The following is a 13189-nucleotide window of genomic DNA, read 5'->3' on the forward strand; positions in this document are numbered from 1 at the left end:
TCTGTCATCTCCTCTGTCATCATCACCTCCAACTCCACCATCATCCTCTTCCATCATCATAATCTCCACCTCTGTCGTCATCACCTCCATCACCACCATCATCATCAACATCACCATCACCATGTCCCAAGCCCATGAAATTTCTGCTCCTCTCTGGATGTTTGTCGGGCCCTTGGCCTTGACCTGGTGTGGTCTAGGCGGAGACACAAAAGCAACACAACGTTCGTTAGCCTTGCTCTTTTGACGGGACTCTATAGGTACCTTCGTCATCTTCCCTCACATTTAATCTTCTCACAGCCCCAGGGCGCATGCAGAGCAAAACGCTACATGGAAGAGAGGCTGTGGCAGGAGGGGCTCAGGGGCAATGGGAGGACAACAGGCCTTCTAGCCTAATATTTGTCAACTGCTTCCTTTACGCGAGGCTCAAGTTGGGGGAGGTTGGCCCTGTTCTAAGCATGCTGCACAGTTAACTCATTGAACTTGCTCAACAGCCCTGTGAAGAATATCTTATTATCCCTATTTTCTAGACAAGGAAACTGAGGCTCACAGAGGTGAAGTCACTGGGCCAAGGTCACTCAGCTCTTATTGGTGGAGCTGGGATCCGGCATCTGTGTGGGACTCCGAAACCAGTGCTCTCTCCGTGGTAGGAAGTCATCTCCGATGCAGCATTCTGACTGCCCCTCTGGGAAAAACACCTCCTGATTCTGCCCTGGAATCTGGCCTGGGCCCCTTTACCCAGAGGGTGGTGAAGACCTTAGGCACAACTTCCCAGGTTCTGACGGCCAACTGAGTCATTGGTCTGGCACCTCTTGTCGACAGAGGAGGTGCCTGTAAACCCTCAATGGAAGAGGGATTGAGGGAGGCCAAACCCACAGAGGCTCACACACCGCGCAGCTCAGCCTCCTGGCCCCAGGGTCCACCCCGTCTCTAGAATGACTCTCTGTGAGCAATGAGGCAGAGAAGTACCCGGACTCTCACTTACTCTGCCAGCACCCTCTGCCCCTCCCCATCACCACCGGCCACATCTGCATTTGCTCGTATGAGCCAGGTGTGGTAGAAAGGACACGAGCTCGGCCACCGGACCGTCTGGCTCTGTGTCTCACCTCATTCTGGCCTGGGACAAGTTAGCTCTCTCTGAGCCTCCGTTGACTCATCTCTCAGAGGGGCTGTTGCGGAGACATTCATTCCATCATTCAGCCATTCAACAAACACTTAGAGAACCCCGAACGAGGAGCCTACGGTCTCGCAGGGGAGGCAGAGATCCTGATTTGAGGCGTGCACTGGAGTTAACCAGGGAAAGCGTGTTTCAGGCAGAAGAAACAGAACACGCGAAGGCTGGGGAGAGAGAGAGCGGCCCGTTTGGAGAACTAAGATACACCCAGACCGACGGGCAAGCGGGGAGCGGGAAACGAATACGAGACGATGCTCGAGAGAAAGGCAGGGGCCAGCCATGCCTAGCAGCACTTGGCACCCAGTGGGCACGCAATCGAGGTGAGTCGCCTTCTGCGAGGCCCAGGGCAGAACCCCGAGCACCAGGTGCGTGCTGATGGGCGGGGAGAGCGGGGACTCGATTTCCTCTCTTGGTTGGCACCTGGCGCTTCTGCTAATGCCACATAATACAGTGGGCTCATTACCTCGGAGTGCTGAGCCAGGGAAGCAGGGGGGAGAGGTTTGCCAACTACCTCAGATCTGCCAGAAATAGAATCCAATGTTCCGGGATGCTAATGACTGTGGCCTTGGTGTATTTCTCTTTCCCGTTAGTGGTCTCCCGCCGCTGGGGTTGTTTGAAGAAGAGGAAATCAGGGTCGTGGAAGAGAGACAGAGGCAGCCGCGCAGAAGCCCCAGCTCCCGCCCCACGCAGACAGATGGCGAGCCTCACTCCACACCCCAAATGTGCTTCTGTAAAATTGTGCAATAAGGCAGATTGGTGTAAATCCTGTCTTTTTCCCTTCCACGTCCCCTGATCCCTATCCACTTCCAGTGGAGGTTTGTCTGCAAATTTGGCCACCCACGATTCCTCCCGTCAAGAGGGGGGAGTTCGGGGCGCCTGGGTGGCTCATTCGGTGAAGCGTCCGACTTTGGCTCAGGTCACGCGATCTCACGGCTCGTGAGTTCGAGCCCCGCGTCGGGCTCTGTGCTGAAAGCTCAGAGCCTGGAGCCTGCTTCGGATTCTGTGTCTCCCTCTCTCTCTCTCTGCCCCTTCCCTATCCCCACTGATGCTCTGTCTCTCTGTCAAAAATAAACATTAAAAAAAAATTAAAAAAAAAAAAAAGAGGGGGGAGTTCATTTCCTCACCATTTGCTCTGACCAACAGAACATGGTTGGAAGTGACCCTGTGCCAGTTCCAGCCTGGGCCCCAAGTGGCCCGGAAGCTTCCACTTTCACTCTCCCCAAATGCAGCCACCACGTAGTCAGGAAATCTAAGCTGTCTTACAGGAAGGAGAGACCACATGGTAAAAAAAAAAAAAAAGGCCACGTGGGGGGGGCGGGGAACTGATGTGGCTCTTCTAGAACCTTCCAGCCACCAGCTAAATGGCTGCTTCCATATCCAGCTATCACCCCACCTACCAGAGGAACATAAGAAATCATAAAACCATTGTTATTTTAAGCCACCAGGTTTGGGGATGGTTTGTTATATAACAGAAAACAACAGAAATAGATCCATTTGTTTTGTTTCTGTCTCGTAACCCTCAATTTCGACCACAGTGTCTGTAAGGATGGACAGGCCCATAAAACACCGGAAAGAAAACTGGCTTATTCCAAGTCAAATTCCAGCGAGTCCTTACTTTTCTCACCGGTCACTTTTGGTTTCACATCAAGTGCCTCTCTCCGCCTCCAGCTCTGTCCGCCTACTCACCCCCCGCCCCCCAAGTTCTGTGATCTTTCGAACCCCACTGTTCCTGGGGATCCTTTCCCGTCACCAAGGATGGGCAGACAGAGGGAAGAGCACAAGGCTAGGAGCTGGGCCTGAGTTCTAGTTCCTGTTCAGTCCCCACCTTGCTGTGTGACCTTGAGCAAACACACGGCGTCTGGGGTCTTAGTATCCTCACTAAATAAAGATACTGAGTTTCTTTAGTATCCTTAGTATCCTCCTAAAGAGATGGTGATTTCTACTCTTGCGATCTCCCACCCAAAGGGTATAGACAAGAAAAGAGGGGCACCTGGGTGGCTCAGTCAGTTAAGCTTCTGACTTCGGCTCAGGTCATGATCTCACTGTTCGAGAGTTCGAGCCCTGCCTTGGTCTATTTGCTGGCAGCTCGGAGCCTGGAGCCTGCTTCAGATTCTGTGTCTCCCTTTCTCTCTGCCCCTCCCCATGTTTATGCTCTATCTCTCTCTCTCAAAAATAAATAAACTTAAAAAAAAAAGAATCCTCAACTCTTTAAAAAAAAGAAAAAGAAAAAAAAAGAAAAATCTCAGTAGAGTGTCTGTTAGGAGATTCTATAACAGACAAGTACCAAACCACTATCTCTGCCCAAAGGTGCAAATGTTCAAGCAGAGGACAGGGTGCCTCGGGGAGAATCTGAAAAGCCGGTCGTGGCTTAGAGTGATGGCCACTGAGACCTCTTCCAACAGAGTCAAGGAGCCTGAGTTCTAGAGCAACAGAAGGAAAGATGTAGAGATCTGGTTCAGAAGCAGTGACAATGGGAAGTCTGGGGAGGAAAGCCCTTGCCATTAGGCTGGGTTTTCTGGGGAGGCTTTCTGCAGAAGGAGGGATTGAATGGGGGAAGGGGTTCCAGGTGGGAAACTTCTAGAAGTCACAGGCCAAGGCTAGCTCTCAGGCTATCTAACGTTGGCCAAGTCACTGAGCCTCCCTCAGCCTTGGTTTCTGCGTCTATAAAGCAGGGATGTTGAGAGAATTAGAGAGAATACATAAAATCTACCACAGGGCTCAGCACACATCAGGCCCTCAATCATTGGCCATTTCTTGCCCTGATTTGTCACCAGGAGGGTGCTCGCCCTCCTCCCTGTTCGCGCTCTAGGAATCCTGAATCTCACCTCCCACGCCCAGGGAAGCCACCTGCTCGCTGTTCTCTCGAAACCAGTCCCAGACCTGGTTTCTCTCTCCATCTTGCCTGACAAGCCCCCAGAATCACTCCTGGTTTTGGCGGGGGGGGTTTCTTTCTCCTTTTCCCCTGGGGGCCTTTTAATTTCTTCCTCTGTATCATAAACACAAAACAAGTGTTTAAACGTCTGCCTCAAAGGCAATCTGGGAAGCAGAGCGACTCTTACATAAAGACCAGATGAAGGCCACACTCACCAGAAGGGCCATCTGGATGCTGGCTCGCCCTTCCTTCTCGCCCTCCACTTGGGAACCGCTGTTGGCTCATAACTAAGGATTCTGGTGGGGAGCTGGAGGGAGCAGCTGTGATGGGGAGCCTAAGGCAGGTTAACTGCCCAATTGCCCTGGCCTTGGGGTGGCCACTGCTGTGGGCCAGGGCTCCCCCTCCTTCCCCGTCCACTTCCGGCTCTACTCCCTGCCACCGGGGTCCTGGGGTCCTGGAAATGCAGGAGGAGCCCTGCCGCCAGGGAAGAAGCTGGGGTAGAAGGGGACCGTGGAGCCTGACGGTGACTCCCCCAGGCACTGGGGACAGACAGCCTGGGTGTGGATCTCAGCGCCACCACTTTCTGCCTTTGTAACTGTGAGTACCTCACTGCTGAGCCTCTCTGAACCTCAGTTTCCTCAACTGCAAAATGGGAACAATAGTAATACCCACTTAATAGGTTTATTGTTACAATGCACTGAGATCATACCTTCAAAGTGCTTAGCTTTAAAAAAAAGCAGGGGGGGAAGGGGTGGCGCCTGGGTGGCTCAGGTGGTTAAGCGTCCGACTTCAGCTCAGGTCATGATCTCGCGATTCATGGGTTCGAGCCCCGTGTCGGGCTCTGTGCTGACAGCCCAGAGCCCGGATTCTGTGTCTCCCTCTCTCTCTCTGCCCCTGCCCCGCTTGCACTCTGTCTCTCTCTGTCTCTGTCTCTCAAAAATAAATAAATATTAAGAAAAAATTGCCAGGATGGCTTGGAGTACCACGTGCTACTCCTCTAAGGACAGATCATGAGAGACCTTTCTCTCCTCCAGCTGTGCTATGAACAAGGGCTCCAGGGGATTTGGCTTCCCCTCGGTCTGTCATTAGCTGCTTGGGTGACCCTTCGCTCAAGCACCTACCACTTGCCCTCTCTAGCACCCAGGATTATGAGGAGACCAACAGGCCATATTTTTACAGGTGGGGGCAGGTTCTGGAAAAGTAGAACGTGGCATGCCAACGTTAGTGGTTTTATCAGTGGTGATTTCTATAGTCACGGCCAACAGAACGCCAGGTTGGGCTTAAGAAAACATGGCAGAGCTCCAGCGTGCAAGCACATGGCACGTACACGTATGCACGCAGGGTACCTGTACATGAGCACACACCTGCATCACGAGAAGGGGCTTCAGGGTGTTGGGGGAGGGGGGCGGGCTGTAAAGGTTAGGGTGAGGACCCGGGGTTTGGAGCCTTCGAGGCTTGCCCCTGCCACCAGCCCGCTGTGTGGTCCTAGGAGAGTTACTTCCCATCTCTGTGTCCCAGCGCCCTCACCTGTAAACAAGAGCTCATAACGGTACTTAACTCAGGAGCAGCTGGAAAGATCACGGCGCGTGTCCATTTAGACACACACGCATCTGTCCTAGAACAGAGCCTGGCAAACGGTAAGCGTTCAGTCAAGTGTCGGCTGAGTGTATCATTACTTTCCCCGGGTCTCAAGCTACTTAACCTTCTTGTGGATCCTATGAGAGGTGTTGTGTTTACCCCTTTTATCCAGATGGGGAAACCGAGGCTCGTGCCATGTGCCCAAGGTCACCCATCTTGAAAATGGCAGCGCCAGAACTTGAGTTCCGCTCTGCCGACCGGGAAGCCTGCACTCTGTCATCTCCCTGAGAAACACACCCCCCTGCCCCCATTTCCCAGCCCCGGGGGGGCGGGCAGAGGCCCAGCCAGAGAGAGTAAGTAACTCAGAGCCGCAGGGCCGTCTAGAGGCAGAACTCAGATTTGGCTCTGAAGCCCGCAGGCTTGCTTTCCGCCACGCGTGTCTTCCGACCGTGGCACCATCGAGGCTGGCACGGGTTGCCTCGTGGGCTGGCCCCGGGCCTGCACAGGTGCGACGGACCCTCCGGGAGAATGTCGAGATTTGAGATGGCACAGGGTGACCTTTCTGCCCTCTTGCACCCTGAGGTTGGGTGACTGGATAAGATGATGCACCTGGAAGGTCTGGAGAAGGTGAAAATGCGGCACACGTGTGGGAGAGGTGAGCGAGCCCGCCGAAGCTTCTCTTGCTGTCAAGGTCAGCTGGGAAAGCCAGGTTCCTGCTGGGGGAGTGGGGGGAGGGCAGGAAGTCCCGCCCGCTCTCTGTCCAGATCGCGTCTCTCCTCCCTGCTCCTCTGCCGCCTGGTGTCCCTCTGCCTCTGCCTGCGTATCTGTCCCCATCTCCCTCTGTCTGTCTCCCGTCCTCCTTCCCTCCCTCTCCCAGAGAACGAACCGTGCCCGCCCCGCCAGCAGCATTCAACCAAGATGAGTAATTAATCCTTTCTTATCTTCCTTATCTTATCCTTATCTTATCCTTATCTTATCTTCTTTATCTGGTCCCCTCAGATTTTGTTACTTTTGGCCGAAGAATATCCAAAGACATGTGATAGCCAGAGTCGGTTGCAAACTTGAGCTGAATTTCTCTGCATAGAAATGTGTAGCCTTCAAAGGCCATCTTATAAAGGGGATTACTGGAGCCGCGCACTGCCCCCGTCAGCGAGATCTGTCGACGTGAAACGGGGCAAAAGCAGATCATCTAAGAGTTATTTACTCGCCTGTGTCAGTCATAAACCATCTTTTCTGGGACTGAGTTACAACTGCTCCCAAGGCGGTTGAGGCAAGGATCCGGATATAAAGGTGGAATAGGATAAGAATGGGAAGACAGGCTGGCTCAAGGGTTTCTAAAATAGAGATCCGATGAATTGGAGGCGTCTGGAGAGATCCAGCTTTCGAGACAAATAACATATCTATTCATTCTTCCTTTCTTGCTTTCTTTTGGGAGCAAGGGTGGGCTCGGTTCCAGGCCCTGGGAATACAAAGGAGATAGAAATAGACACGGGTGGGCAATGGGGACATGTCCCCGTCCTTCCGGAACGTTGGGTCCGGGGAAGGACAAGACAGGTGAACAGTTAGAATGTTCAGAGAGGCCCGTGTGCTCACACTGGGTGAGATACTGGGGACGTGGGCACTGCCCTCGAGAGGCTTAGAGTCGGCGTGAGCACCAGCACATGGGGCTCAGCTGACAAAAGCCAGCCCTGCGGCGGTGGCCCTCGAAATAGCCCGGAGCCAGCGTGGCCCAGAGATGGGAGACCACCACGGGAAGGGATGGTGTGAGCAAAGCCACGGAGCGGGGCAGTACGGAGGGTGTAAGGATGCTGGGGTGACCCTAGCAGAGATTTGTTTAGGGGAGCAGTGGGCGCAGGGCTTGGTGAGGATGTGGGAGGCCACCTTGTGCAGGTCCTGGGGAGCCTCGGGGGCTTCTGAGCCGGGGACAGTCAGCTGGGCTTCGCCCTGATGGCTGTGAGGGCTGGTTCCAGCTGGGGAAACGTAAGCCTGACCAGGTGGAAGGCTCACCCCGGCTCGCCATCTGTTGAAGAAGGGGCGCATAAGTGCCACCTGGCTTCCTGGGCGGCGGGTGCGGGGAGATAGCATCTGGGAGGCGGAGAGGGCTCCTTTGGGGGAAGAGGCTTGATGGGCCCGATAATGATTTATTCAACAGGAACAGACACCTGCAGCCGGGCAGCACTGGCCTTGGTCGCTCTCCAGACCTCGTTCTGGGTACACACGCCCGTCTCTTCAGGTGACCAGGGGCGTGGGGGGGGGGGAGGCAGGGGGACACAGGCCAGCCCGGAGGGAGCAGCCCCCTCCACCTGCAGCTGGGCGGTGGGGGTGCTGGTGGAGGGAGATGCGTCCGGCTCACCTGGTGGCGAGCCCCGCCTGCTGCAGGGGTCCCAGGGCCAGGACTCGAAGGATTTCAGGAGAACCTTTACAGCCTCCCGGCTGGGGCTCAACGCAACTCAGCGGCTTCTTCATTCCCCCGACAGACTGCAGATGCCTCATGGGGGCTCGTTCTCCCCACTCCTAGCCCGTGGCCCTTGTACGGAATTGAAATCTGTCCCTTACAGCATCTGCTCATTTGTCCCCAGGGTCTGTCTCTAACCGTCTCTTCCCCACACCTCATCACAGCCTTTCTGCCGCTTGGAGATCACAATTTCCCGTGAATCTCTTCTCCAGGCTAACGTTTGTCGCCGTTCCCAGTGGGAACCCTCATCGATTATCATTCGTGAATGTGCATTGAAGACCCTCCACGTGTTAAGCCCCGGGCTGGGCACAAAACAGAGCCTGATCTCTTGGTTCTCCTCTTCCAGTGGGTGGACTGGGGGGGCCCTACCCCGTTCCAATCATTGTGGGAATCTCTCCAGTTTTGCTATTTCCCTCTTAACTGCTGGGGCCGAGAAATCAGCCCAGCACCGCTCTGAGCCTCCACGGCTATCCTGGGAAGTGGGCAAGACAGCAGTTACTGTCCCCTTGCAACAGAGGAGGTGACCGTGAGGCCCAGAGAGGGGAAGTGACTTGCCCAAGGCCACACGGCAAATCCGGGTTTCACAAATTCACACATCTGACTTCAGCCTCCTAATTCTCTGGGTGATACTTTCCTTGGATTTGGCGGAAGGACAAGGGGGAGCTTTTCTGGGGAGAGGGAGAAGGTGAGGACCTCAGGACTCTGACCTTCTTAGCATCCCTACCCACTGGGATTTGCAGGACCTGCCTGGTGGAAGCAACATTACCCCCTGCTTCATTTCTTCCCCTGACTCTGTGGACTCAGGGGGCACAGACCCCTGGTGTCCTACCCCTGGTCTGAAAAAAACATAAAGGCTAAAAAAAAATTCCTGAGAAGTTAAGATTAGTTTTCCACCTTCTTCTGCCCCAGAAAGAGCTAACAAATCACCTGGAAGGGACTCTGCTTTCTGGGAGCTGAGAGGGGTGCTGGCATGCGGTGGGCGGGGGGGGGGGGGTGGTTTGAGGGTGTCGATGGGGGGACTTGAAGGGTTATTTTACTCACCACCCCCATCTTTTGTGTCCACAGAGAAAGCAAAACACTTTGCTGTATTTTAATATTAGAAGCCAAAAGAGAGTCGTTTCTGCCACCGGCCTGGTCCCTCCGATGACCAGAGGGAGGCATTGGGGCTTAGCATGTGGCTCAGGGAGAGGAAGTCCTGAAGGTCACGTGACTGGCTGGCGATTAAGGCCAGCGGCACGTAGCAGCCTAGAGCAAGAGGCTGCCAGGAGGGGGCCCTGCCCAGACTCCCTGTGGACTGTGAGCCTCTTCCTTCCCTTGGTTGGGCCTTGGTCTCCTCATCTGTAAAATGGGGCTCGGGACACCCAGGGGCTCAGTCGGTTTGAGCACCAGATTCTTAATTTCAGCTCAGGTCGTGATCTCGCAGTTCGTGGGATCGAGCCCCGTGTGGCACTGCACGTTGAAAGCGTGGAGCCTGCTTGGGATTCTCTCTGTCTCTCTCTCTCTCTGTCTCTCTCTTTTATTCTCTCTCAAAATAAATAAATAATAAAAAAGTATAAGAAAATAAACTAAAGTGGGGCTCATACTGCCAGCTGGAAGGAGGTCAGGTGAGAAGGGGATGGAACAGCTTCCCCGCTTATAATCAGACGCTGCCTCCGGTGTAGACACCAGGCAGGGGACAGGTGCATGGAGTCACGGCCCCAGGTAACCACTCTAGGAGGCTGCTGTCTGCCGACACGTCTTGGAGATGCGGAGAAACTGAGGCGTGCGGAGGCCAGCTATACTGGAAACTCAAGCCTGAGTCTCAGTGCCTCTAGGTCCCAAGCTCTTTCCATTACCCACCTGATGGGGTTTTGCAGACTGTTCCTTGCCTTTCAAGTGTGAATGACCGTCACTAGGATAGTTCCGGAGAAGCACCCGGAGCTCCATGGCTGCCCCTCACCCTCAAGTCAGAAGCCCTGGGGCTCCTCCCGGGAGCAGGGCCGCTCAGGGACCCCCTGTCCCCTCTGCCCTCCTCCCCTGCATCCCCTGCCCCCCAGAGCCGGCCCTCCTGCATTCCAGCATCCTGTGCAGCAGGAGTCCCCCCGGCACACCTCCCCCACCCCTCACACGCGGGAACTTCCCACAGAGAATGACAGAGGGAGCAAGGGATCCAGTTTCCATAGCAACGCTGGGTTTCTCATTCCCCGCACACAAAATGCCAACCCAGGGTTGGAGAGGTGCGGTCCCCTCCCTCACTGCAGAAGCTTCTCTCCACCTTCTCCCTCCCCCGCCAGCTCCACCTGGAAAGTGGGAGGGAGGGACCCTGAGACACTCGGACCCGCGGAGGCCATTAAACTGCACCCTGTGGATGACGGACCCACCAGAGGTGGAGATGGCCTGAGGGTGTGCAGAGGGAGAGAAAGGAAAGGGAGGGGAGAGGGCACAAGCCTCACGCAGAGCCTCCTTCCTGGGACAGGACTGTCAGCAAAGACTCCCCTTCCCAGCCCCCCCCCCCGCCCTGCTGTCACCACACAGGTCACCAGGGACCCCCCAGACGGCCTGGGGGTCATCGGGCAGACCCGAGTGTCAGTCCACAGCCTGGTGCTGATTCAAAGAGAGGCCTCTGCTCTCTGAGCTTGAGTTCGTTCATCCAGAAAACGGGAGAAAGAAGAGAAGCCCGGCCCGGGACACAGAGCTTGGGAATCTCAGAGCGCAGTGAATGATGCTGATTCCTACTGCTCCGTGGTTGTTATTAACAATGACACGAAGTCCAAACAGCTCCCTCCGGCAGGGCACCTTCCGTGGCCCTCTGCTCTGCCCGCGGCTCCCACGCACCCCTAGGAAAGCCCTCGGCTCAGCTGCCTGCCTATGGGACTGGCAGAATCAGAGGGCGCGGTGGCCCCAGGGAGCCAGCAGAGCACCCAAGCTCGGTGCCACCCCTGCCACGGCTCCCGCGCCCCACGCCTCTGAAGGTCCTTCCACGCTTTCTCCTGTTCACACCCTGCCTGGGCACCCGGCCCAACTCGAGGACTCCATCCCTAGGGAAGCCTTCCCAGCCTCCCAGGATCTTACCCTCCCCTGAGCTCACCTTGGTCCTTGCTCCCAGCTCGAACCATGTCACCTGGGAGCACCTGTCCTTCTAAGGAACCACCGTTCCACAGCTCTTCGGGGCTAACGCTTGGTGACTTTGTCCTGGGTGCTGTTCGCTGTGCTGACAATTAGTACATAGAAAAGCACTCAGTACCCAGCTGATACTCCACACACCATTCTCATCATAGAAGCAGAAGCTTCACACAGTCTCCCTTCATCCCAGCAATCATAGCAAACAGGTGCTACTATTATCCCCATATTTGAAAAAAAAATTGTTTTTAATCTTTATTTATTTTTGAGAGAGAGAGACAAAGTGCGAGTGGGGGCGGAACAGAGAGAGAAGGAGACACAGAATCCGAAGCAGGCTCCAGGCTCCGAGCCGTCAGCGCAGAGCCCGACCCGGGGCTCAAACTCACAGACCGCGAGATCATGACCTGAGCCGAAGTCGGACGCTCAACCAACTGAGCCACCCAGGCGTCCCTGTTATCCCCATTTTAAAGACGAGGAAACAGAAACTCACAGAGGCCAAAGGATCTGCTTGAAATCACAGAGCTAGAAAACGGAAGAGTCAGGATTCGAACCCAAAGCCCTTTCCAGAAGCAACAAGGTGAAACAGCACTGACACGTGGCACCAAAATCTTTCCTGGGGAGGAAATGGCCTTTTTTGGGAAAGACTTTCACAAGTCTCTCCATTAAAAGGTGACACATGCGGGGCGCCTGATCTCACGGTCCGTGGGTTCGAGCCCCGCATCGGGCTCTGTGCTGACAGCTCAGAGCCTGGAGCCTGCTTCACATTCTGTGTGTGTCTCTCTCTGTCCCTCCCCCATTTATGCGTGCGTGAGCTCTCCCTCTCCCTCTCTTAAAAATAAAAATAAACACCTTAAAAAAAAAGGTGACAGGAGCCCAAGAACCCAGAAAACAAAGTCATAAGAGCTGGTGCTTCATGGGTACCTGTTATGCACCCTGTGGTTTTGTAAGAACTTTAAGTCAATTACTCAGGTTGATCGTCCCAATAACCCTGTGGAAGGTAAGAGCATGAGTTCCACTTTGCAGATGAAGAAACTAAGGGGGGGAGGTGCGGATTATGAAGTTCTTCCAAGGCGACCCAGCTCATAACCAGAGGCGAGATTCAGACCCGGGCAGACTGACTCCGATGCCCAGGCTTTCAACCCTTTTGCGAACAGGCTGAACTATGTTGCAAAAGACAAGGAGTGCAATTCCTGGTGTTGCTCCTGGGAGGAGAGATTTCAGAGGTCAGTGCAGACAGGTGATACAAAGACACCATCAAAGTGAGTCGAGACAGGCTAATATGGGGGCCGACCTCCCGTGGCAGGTGGCTGTAAGGTCTTTTAAGAGCACAGATGCCTAATGTGATTTTAAAGTTATTTGCATTTCTGTGATGGAAACCCTCGCTTTCTGCTTGTTCACTTCTCCCACCAGATCTCCAGGGAAGGTTCCACGCTAATGACTGCTTTGTGTGAGTGCAGCAGGAGAGGGGAGAGGTTAAGTGCACAAAGAAAAAGCATCTTTAGTGCTTTCGTCGACAGACTGGGGAAGACGGGGTGGGTAGAAAAACCATTAACAAAGTTTGCTTCAACCACACACACGTACGCAGGCGTGCACACATCCTCTAATGCAAGTTCGTTCGATCTCCTGCATCCTATTTTACAGCCTTTTGCAATACTTAATTTGAAGAATGGTCAGAAATAAAGAAACAGGGACTCTGGAAGCCAAAGGGCAAGCAGGGGGAAGACGCGGGGGGAAAGCCGGAAAGGTTTGGCAGGTGAAAAGCATTAGGACGAACACACAGGAATGTGCGTGAGAACTGGCCAGACACAGGAGAGTCTTGAGAAATGAAACTATGACATCTCACTGAGATCCTCTCCACTTTGATTGGAAAGAAGAAGCTAGGGATTGGAATTACTTTTTTGTTGAGGTTTATTTATTTTTGAGAAAGAGAGCACGAGCAGGGGAGGGGCAGAGAGAAGGGGACAGAGGGTCCAAAGCGAGCTCTGAGCTAATAGCAGCGAGCCTGATTTGGGGC

At 54.4% G+C, this 13189-nt stretch overlaps 1 protein-coding gene across 1 annotated transcript in view; it reads right to left on the reverse strand.

The window, feature by feature from the left end:
- The window catches only part of MCM5 (minichromosome maintenance complex component 5), a 109182-nt gene that overhangs the window by 6075 nt on the left and 89918 nt on the right, over nt 1-13189 (reverse strand). The window lies entirely within an intron of this gene.

This window comes from Panthera pardus, unplaced genomic scaffold (genome assembly GCF_024362965.1).
Source record: "Panthera pardus isolate Hobbes unplaced genomic scaffold, ASM2436296v1 HiC_scaffold_6, whole genome shotgun sequence".
Taxonomy (NCBI): Eukaryota; Metazoa; Chordata; class Mammalia; order Carnivora; family Felidae; genus Panthera; species Panthera pardus.